The sequence below is a fragment of the Humulus lupulus genome, chromosome 6, assembly GCF_963169125.1.
Source record: "Humulus lupulus chromosome 6, drHumLupu1.1, whole genome shotgun sequence".
NCBI lineage: Eukaryota > Viridiplantae > Streptophyta > Magnoliopsida > Rosales > Cannabaceae > Humulus > Humulus lupulus.
Window position 1 is genome coordinate 179,097,133 of NC_084798.1, and position 9,673 is coordinate 179,106,805.

Genomic DNA, 9,673 nt, shown 5'->3' on the forward strand with positions numbered 1-9,673 from the left:
GGGTTATGATGCTTAGGTCATGTGTAGATGGTATTTGGGTTCATTTGGGGGTTTGGATGGAGTTTGGGATCTTTTTTTTTCAGGTTGGAAATGGAGGAATCGAAGGAGGAAGAACCAGGGATGTTTTAGCCGGGTTCTAGCGCTATAGCGCCCAAGGGAGGGCGCTACAACGCTGTCTAGGGCCAGACTGCCCTGGTTGTAGCGCTGGGGCGCTAGGGGGGCAGGGCTACCCTGTTTTCTCTAATGCATGTTTTAGGCACTTTTGAGGGATTTTGACTCGGGGTTTCAATTCCTAAGGCTCGGGATCGAATCTACTCACTGTTTGGGTACAATTCTGGGTCTCGGGAGTGAGGTTTAGGTCAAGACCCTTTTATGGTTGATTTTCATTAATGGAGATTGTAATTGGTTATGACTAGGTGACCGCTAAGGAATCAAAACTTCGATCATTCTCAAGGGTCGTTCAATTGTTATTTCTCACTAGAACCAGAGGTAAGAAAACTTCACCCAGTATGTGATGCACAAAAAACATGTGATTAGGGCATGCCATGAATGTTGAATATGAGATTGATCAGAGCTTGAGTCTCTGTGTTTGTGCATGGCCATAATTATGCTAGCAATTATAATTTAAGCATGCTGAATGCCCTACATTTGGATATTTGACATATGATATATGCCTGATTGCATTGCTTACTTGTGCATGGCATTGGCCATGAGTCAGAAATTGGCAATGGTGTCGGTATTGACTATGAAGTTGTGACTTACTAGTCAAGTTCGACAGCAGTACTGAGCACTGGTCATATGTTATTGACCTATGAGTCAGGAGCGGCAAAAGCGTCATGAACGCAGAGCCGAAAAGATTAGATCTAATTGATATCAGCATTGAATGACTCATCATGAGCATTAATGCCGGACCGGCCTCAAGTTTGATGAAAACTAAAAGCGCTTGTCTAGTCTCATGGCTAGTCACTCAGAGCCAGGGCCAGAAGGCCCAGGTGACTGCATCGTCATATGGCTAAGGGTGCGGAACCCACATTAGTGACTCATGGTCACTCATTTGTTTTAAGTTAGTGACTTGCTCACCAGTCACTCATCTGAGGGTGCGGAACCCATGTTAGTGACTTACTCCTCTGTCACTCACCTGATTAGGGCTATAAGCCCCATTATGGTTAACATAACCTCAAGTGTTAGATCACTCATCTTATTAGGGCTATAAGCCTCATCATGGTTAACAGAACCTCAAAGTGTTAAATCACTCATCTATTTAGGATTGACTTGATAGTCATCCATACAAGAGGGCATGGCCCACAACCACTATTATTTGGATTTATTTGCATGCATGAATAAGGCTATTATTGCTAGACATGTCTGTTATGATTTGGTAACATGTTATTACTGTTCATGGGCATATTGAGTTTTCTTGCTGGGCTTCAGCTCACAGGTGCTATGTGGTGCAGGTAAAGGCAAAAGAAAGTTTGACCATCCTTGAGTTGGAGAGCTTAGGTGATGATGTGTACATATGCGACTGCTTGACCACCATGGCCGAGGGTTAAAAGAAGAACTAGGGTTAAACCCTATTTTGCCGCTTAGGTCGGCTAGTTGTAAATATTTTCTTGTAATTAACCTTTAAATTATATTTATGGGATCCCAATGTATACGTTAAACGTTATATCTTAACCAAATTTTTTAACCCTAAACCGCTAATCATACTTAGTTACACGATTATGGCCAAATGACTCGATTAGCAAGTTTAGCACTGTTTAAAATGCACACCGTAATGATCCCTGGAGTTTAGGAAGTTACATAAACAGTACCAACCGAGAATTTCCTTAAAACGCAAGCAAGTTGACAAGGACGCTTTAAGGAAGGAAATGTTGTCATCAGCAAAAAAAAAGGTGAGAAATTGATGGACCAGTCCTACCATAAGCAATACCAAACAACAATCATGAATCAGGGTCCCTTTTAACTAGTGTCGAAAGGCCTTCATCACACAACATGAATAAGAAGGGGGATAGAGGGTCTCCCTATCTAAGACCACGTGCTAGGATGATATTTTCAATAATTTCACCAGTTAAAATGATTGAATAATAATGATTTGTGGAAATACAAGCATAAATCTTTTTACCCCAATCTTCATGAAATCCTAGCTTTCTCATAATGTTACACAAGAAAGGTCATTCAACTCTAGCGTAAGCTTTCGACATGTCCAATTTCAAAGGAAAAGCCCAATTTTTACATGTGATGCATCTTTTCAAGGCATTAACGCATTCAAAGGCAGTCATCGCATTGTAAGTGATAAGTCTCCGATGAAAAAATGCAGTTTGTTCTTCGGAAATGACATCACCAAGTATTCCCCTCATTCGATTGGTCATAGCTTTTGCAATGATTTTCCTCTATTATGTTTTAATTGCTTCAAACGTTTCAATTGTGGGGCTTATGACATTTTTATATATCCTTCTATTGTCCATATATTAGGTGTTTGTAACAAAGTAACTCGTGGTGGCATATTGATAAATAATAAGTGTTTTTAGTTTGAAGAAATTTCCCCATGTATTCTAACCATTATACTTTAAAAATCCATATAATGAAAGATTGATTTTCTGTCCAAATAAATAAATAGATTGCACTTTTGCAATCTATCCAAATTTTGAAAATTTTGTGTTGAAATAAGCAAATTGTTGTTTAGGTTGAGTGAGTTAACTTGCTAGTAATATTTATATATATATATATAACATATAAAATATTGTGAGTTTTTTTTTTAAAAAAAAGAGAAGTTTTAAATTATAATATATATATAAAAGATTGCTTAAACTATGTCATGTATAATATGTATTTAAAATTAAAAAATATATAAAAATAAACAATATTAGTAAGTTGAGTTGGGTTATTTGGGCAGGTTTGGAATCCATAAACATTTCATTCAACACATATTAATGAGAAATTTATAAAAATATGGTAAATTTAAACTTAATTTCTATAAATATGGACAAAAAAATGCCACAAAAGTATGGCTTCTCAGCTTTTTTAACATTTTAATGAGTTTTTTTCCCCATAGTTTGGTAATATTATATTTGTTTTCCCATATTTTTTGAATTAGCTATTTTAAAAATTTATGTAGTAGTTAATTAATGTGATAGCTACTAATTAATGTGTTTTTTTACATATGTGGTAGCTAATTAATGTGATAGTTACCATAAAAAAAAGTAGGGAAAAACACTCATAAAAATGTAAAAAAAAAAAAATTTGAAAAAACCATAAAAAAATGCACAAAGTTGAAAATTCTATATTTATCAATCTTTTATATATATATATATATATAAAATACAATATTTCATACAATTTCCACTCCATTAATTGGTTTACAAAATATTTTCAGTTTGTATTATTTTCATATTAAATTTGGTCAAGTTAGTTGCTCACTCTTATTTGTTGGTATTAATTAGCATTATATATTATATGGTTTATACTTCTTTTTGATCTTATGTTTTCCTTATTATATGTTTGGACCTTGTATTTTGAAAAATTACTTTTTGGACCCCATGTTTTATAAAATGGTTCAAATAGACTCCTAAACCCGATTTTGATCAAAGTATTTTGAACTAAAATTAGTAGAGAATATATTATATTTAATGAGAATAGAGAAACTAAAATACAACTTTAAGCAAAATGTTATAATAAACAAGATGATAGATAAAAAAAGTGTTACGACTCTATTGCAAAAATACAAGTAAATAGAAATAGAGAATGATAGATATATTGATGATACAACTCAAATCATAACAATACAAATAAATATATAAGAGAGAATAAAAAAATAATAGAGGTAGAAGAACAAAATAATAAGAAGAGCAATAGATAAATACTCACACTCACACAACCAAAATGTAGAGTAGTGGGAATCACCAACTTGAACAAGGTTCAAGACCTTTGTCTAAAAGCTTATTTCCCCTATTCTATAAACACTAAGGGATCTCTCAAGGAAATAACTCTTTGGAATTATCAAGCCTCTATAGTGTATTTTCCAGCCAAGTGCTTTGTGGATAGAAAATGATGTGTCTTACAAGTGAGCATTAGGCTCCTATTTATAGAGTTTGAGATACCCTTTGAATTTCAAATTCCACCAACCTCCATGGTTGTTACCAATATTTAATTAGATGTTTACGAAATTAAAATGAAGATTTGAGAGTTACTTAGGATGTTGGAACCATTCAAATTGAAAAAAAAAAACTGAAAAGTGGTTCTGGTTGGCTCCTTCACTGGCCGCGGCCAGGAGTATCAGTGGCTGCAGGCCACAAGCAATTTTTAGGAACCAAATTTTCAGTTTTTCCAAAACGTCCTAAACTTTTTCCCACATGATTTTGTAACCTCCATACACCTAATGAGAGTTAAAAACATGTCTCCAACAGCCATATTTCATAATGGCTTTGTGAAATCTAAACTCAAATGTGTAACCTACAATCTACACATTATTGGGTAATATTTGGGAGTTACAAATTTGTAACTGATTTTGTAACTAAAAAATATGTCACATTTGGGCACACACATGTGTCCAATTTTGTGACTCTTAATAATATGTTACAAAGTGTGACAAATCACATTTTGTCACATTATTTAATCTAACATTATATTATTTAAAATAATATAACATTCTCCCACTTAGATTAAATAATCACATTTTGTAACACTTATTTAATCAATAAAACATTATATTAAAATATAATATTCTCCCAATTGATTAAATAATCACTCTCTATAGAAACATTTGGATTAGTGCCTAAAATAAAATGTCTTTCGACTTGAATTTTACTTAGTGTAATTATCACAAAGTTTGTTGAAATTTTGGTTGCCGAATCATTGAACCATTATTCCTTGATAACAAACCGGTTAGTGATAATACACACACATTTGTTATGTTCACTTGAGACCTCAATGTCACGCTTTTTTACCGTTAATGGACATGTGCACATTCCATTCATAGACTTTTCTTGAGAATGACTCACAATTCTCATGAGGGGCGACACCGCCCCTAGGTCTATATAGGTAGAACTCTTACAATATTTTGTTACCCTACTTGTCTTTTAAGACCGAGTTCTATTAAAAAAATTTCGATTTTAACCCTCATTTTGGTAACATACTAGTACTCATATCTTAGATGGGACAAAATTTGAGTACTACCACTATTCACTTGATTGACTTGTTATTACCTATTGAACCTAACACTAGTTTGGTTACTAGTATTAAGATAGGTTACCATCAACCACGAATCTCATTAAGGAGTCTAAGTCCTACCCCTTGAGATGTAGAAATGATTCCATTTGTTTCTCATATATGCATACTTAAACATTCTCATTATTTTATTCAAACTTTATTGCTAGCTATAGTTTGATTAAAATAGTTGCACCATTAAAATAGTGATTTTGACCATAGTCAACACTCCCACTACTTTATATTTCAATATCCAAGATAAACTTCTTCTTGAATATGAATTCTAGAAACCTCTTTGTTTTTAAAATTCTCCTTTATATTTTAAATTGATTCATTCTTGAATCAAAATTTAAAACAATAATTTTAGACACCAAACATATCTAGAATTATCCATTCTATACACATATAGCCAAAGTAATTTACAATGTGGAATTCCAAATCACTTATTTGATAGGATGACCAAATTAATCAACCATTATAAAAATAAATTGATTAACTCTGGAGCATCACCCCCACATTTCTAACATAAAGTAAAATTATTACTTTTAAATAGAAATCTCTTTATTTCTATTAAGTCTTTTATCTTCCAAGATAAATCTAGACTTATAATTCACAAAGTTCATCATGAATCCTTTAAGCCACATGATAAACTCTCAATAGATCAAGATAAAAAAACCTCAATGTTTATCTTGATTTATTTACTTGCTAAAACACGACACACTTCTTTGAAAGTAACTTTCACTTAGTTCTTTCTTTTATATATTTCACAAAATAAAAAATGTGAACACAAATGTAATGTGAGAATTTCTCAAACAAATAATCACATTATGGAATAATATATCTACACGCTTACCTATTATTTTAACAAGTTCATTTTGAAACTTTGTTGATATCTTACACAAATGTCTAATAGCAAAATAAAGAATTATCATAGAATAATACTTTAATTTTATTGATAGCTTTCAAGAGTACAAGCTTTATTATAGATAACTACATGAAAATAATCATTTCCCAACAAGGCACATAAACATGGTAATTATGCTAGGATCTCTTCTTTTTTTTCAATAGCATTTACCTCATTCTCATGTGGGTCCTTTTGGTACCTACATACTTTAGCATAGTGCCCAGATTTTCCAAAAACAAAACAATGACCTCTCACGTCTTTGAATTGTCCATGATCTTTCTTTGGACCTAAAGGGTTCACACTACCATTTTTGTTTGTGTTGCCCTTGGGATGCTTGTGTGAAACCGCATAGGCCTTGGAAGTCTCATCTTTAGACTCATTCACACCCTTGTCTCTAATTCTCGACTCCTCTTCAATTCTAATGTATTTTTGGATCTCTTCCAAAGTGTAATTCCCATTCTTATGGAGGATTCTTTTCTTATAGTTTTTCCAAGTTGGTGGTAATTTTTCCACTATTGCACCAACTTGAAAGACCTCGGGAAGCTCGATCTTGAGAACTTTCAACTTATTCACAATCACTTGCAACTCATGAATTTGAGGTAAGAGAGTTTTTCCATCAATGAAAGAAAATTCAAAATATTGAGAAATTAAGAACTTTCTTGTACCTTCTTCCTCGGCCTTGTACTTACTCTCCAAGGAATCCCAAATCTCCTTCGCAGATTTGGTATTGATATAATGGTCATATAGCCTATCAGATATGGCATTAAGGATATGACTCCTACAAAGAAGTTTGTCCTCTTCTCTATTCCTTCATTTCTCCACCACCTTGGGAGTGTCTTTGTCGGATGGCTCGGCTAGAGGTGCCAAGGATGACTCAAGGATGTAGGCTATTTTAAGTATTGTCAAAAGGAATTTCACCTTGTCTTGCCACCTAGTGAAATTGGATCCATCAAACCTATCCAACCTCACTAGGTCTTGGTTCATGATTTTTATTGTCTCTCCTTCCATTAAAACAAACAAGGGGTAAATTAAGCTTTTGATTGTTAGAGAATATATTACATTCAATGGGAAAAGAGAAACCAAAATACAACTTTAAGCGAAAGGTTACAATAGACAAGATGATAGATAAAAAATGTTACAACTCTATTGCAAAAATACAAGTAAATAGAAATAGAGGAGGATAGATATATTGATAATACAACTCAAAGCATAACAATACAAATAAATATATAAGATAGAAGCAAAAGATAAAGGAGGTAGAAGAACAAAATAATAAGAAGAACAATAGATAAAATTTCACACTCACACAACCAAAGTGTAAAGTAGTGGAGAGTACCAACTTGAACAAGGTTCAAGTCCTTTGTTCAAAAGCTTATTTCCCCCTATTATTCAAGCACTACGGGATCGCTCAAGAAAATATCTCTGTGGAATTATCAAGTCTCTATGGTGTATTTTTCAGCTAAGTGCTTTGTGGATAGAAAATGCCGTGTCTTACAAGTGAGCATTAGGCTTCTATTTATAAAGTCTGAGACACCCTTTGAATTTCAAATTTCACAAACCCCCATGGTTGTTACCAATGTTTAATTGGATGTTTATGAAATTAAAATAAAGATTTGGGAGTTACTTAGGATGTTAGAATAATTCAAATTGGAAAAAACTGAAAAGTGGTTTTGGCTGTCAGCCTCACTGGCCGTGGCCAAGAGTATCAGTGGCCACAGCCACTGGCCTCTGTCTCCCAGGCCGCGACCACAGGCAATTTTTAGTTTTTCCAAAACGTCCAAAACCCTTTCCCATATGATTTTGTAACCTCCATACACCTAATGAGAGTTAAAATATGTCTCCAACAACCATATTTCATAATGGCTTTATGAAATCCAAAATCAAATGTGTAACATACAATCTACACATTATTGGGTAATATTTGGGAGTTACAATTTGTAACTCCAAAATATGTCACATTTGGGCACACACATGTGTCCAATTTTATGACTCTCAATAATATATTACAATGTGTGACAAATCACATTTTGTCACATTATTTAATCTAACATTATATTATTTAAAATAATATAACAAAAATCACAAACAATTTACCAAACTAACAATTCAATATAAAAACATAATCATTATGCCTATTTGAACCATTTTACAAAACACATGGTCTAAAAAGTATTTTTTCAAAACACATGGTCCAAATAGGTAATGAGACAAAATAGGAGGTCTAAAAAAATATAAACCTTATATTATATTGCTTTTAAAAAAAAAAAAAAGATTGATTATATTGCTTCATAAAATATGAATCGAGTTCGTGGTGTTTCTACTTTCTTACTAAATGTCACGCTATGGGAGTACGAAAATGTCTTCAATGTGCTCTCAACATAACCCTAATATTAATGTAACATAAACAAATAATGCAAGTGTAAAGTAATTATTTTTTGTTATTTTTGTTGAAATCCCTTCATTTTGTACATTTTTTCCCTAGTCAATTTGATTGGGCTTATTTGCATTTTATTTTTACGAAGTGTAATTTCATGATTCATAGATTAAGAATTATTGCTGTAATTAAAAACAATTTGATATTAATTGTATTTTTATGGTCGTAAACATGATCTAATAGTATTACACCTCTTCTTATAAAGAGGAACTCCCAAATTCAAAACCTTCTCCTAATATAAAAAAAACATTGTATTTTCAACATGTTATGTAAATTATGTTTAAACCTCTTAATAAAATAACACAATTTTCCTAATAAATAAATAGTACCTTATCCAATTACTATTATTGTTATTAAATAATGTCATTCATGAGTTATTTAATTTTGGCAGTTATCTGCATTTATGTAAAATTCTAACTATTATTAGTAGAACAACAATGAAGGTTGGAACACAAGAAAGAGATAAAGATGAAATATGGAAATAAATAACAAAGCAATTATATATAAGAATCAAAAGGATCATGGGAATGAGAGTATGTAGGGTCAATTTGGAAAATAATAATTAATGAGAAAGCATTAAATGTGGATGAAAATGGGTTGATGATGATGAAGAGATCTTTTCGGTTGAAATATGGTTCTTCATTCTTGCTTGATTATTCCTATTTCATTTGGCCATGTGTGTTTGGTGGAGTCTCATGTGTCCTAGTCTTTGTACAGTAAGAGATGGTGGTATATATATATATATATATTTTAATAGAGAATGGATGGCATCATTATTCTTAGTATCATTATCATGGTTAAGACTATCAATGCTTATCCATGATGAAGTGAAAAACAGTTGGAATTAGGAAAATGACGGGCAATAATTGCATACATATTTGCATATATGCAAGAGAGCAAGAACATAGGACAAGAACGATGTTAAATATAATTTTTTTTTTTAAATGGTTAAATATAATCTTCACCACCGCATCTTGACTGTTTAATATTCTGTATTCTGTATTATAGGTTTTAAGATTTATATATATTGGTTTCTTCATTTAAATTTTAAGAGTAGAAGATCATTATTTGATACATAAAATTGTGATTGTTTTATTCTTATAATAATTAAGGGTTATAGTTCATTAGAGTTT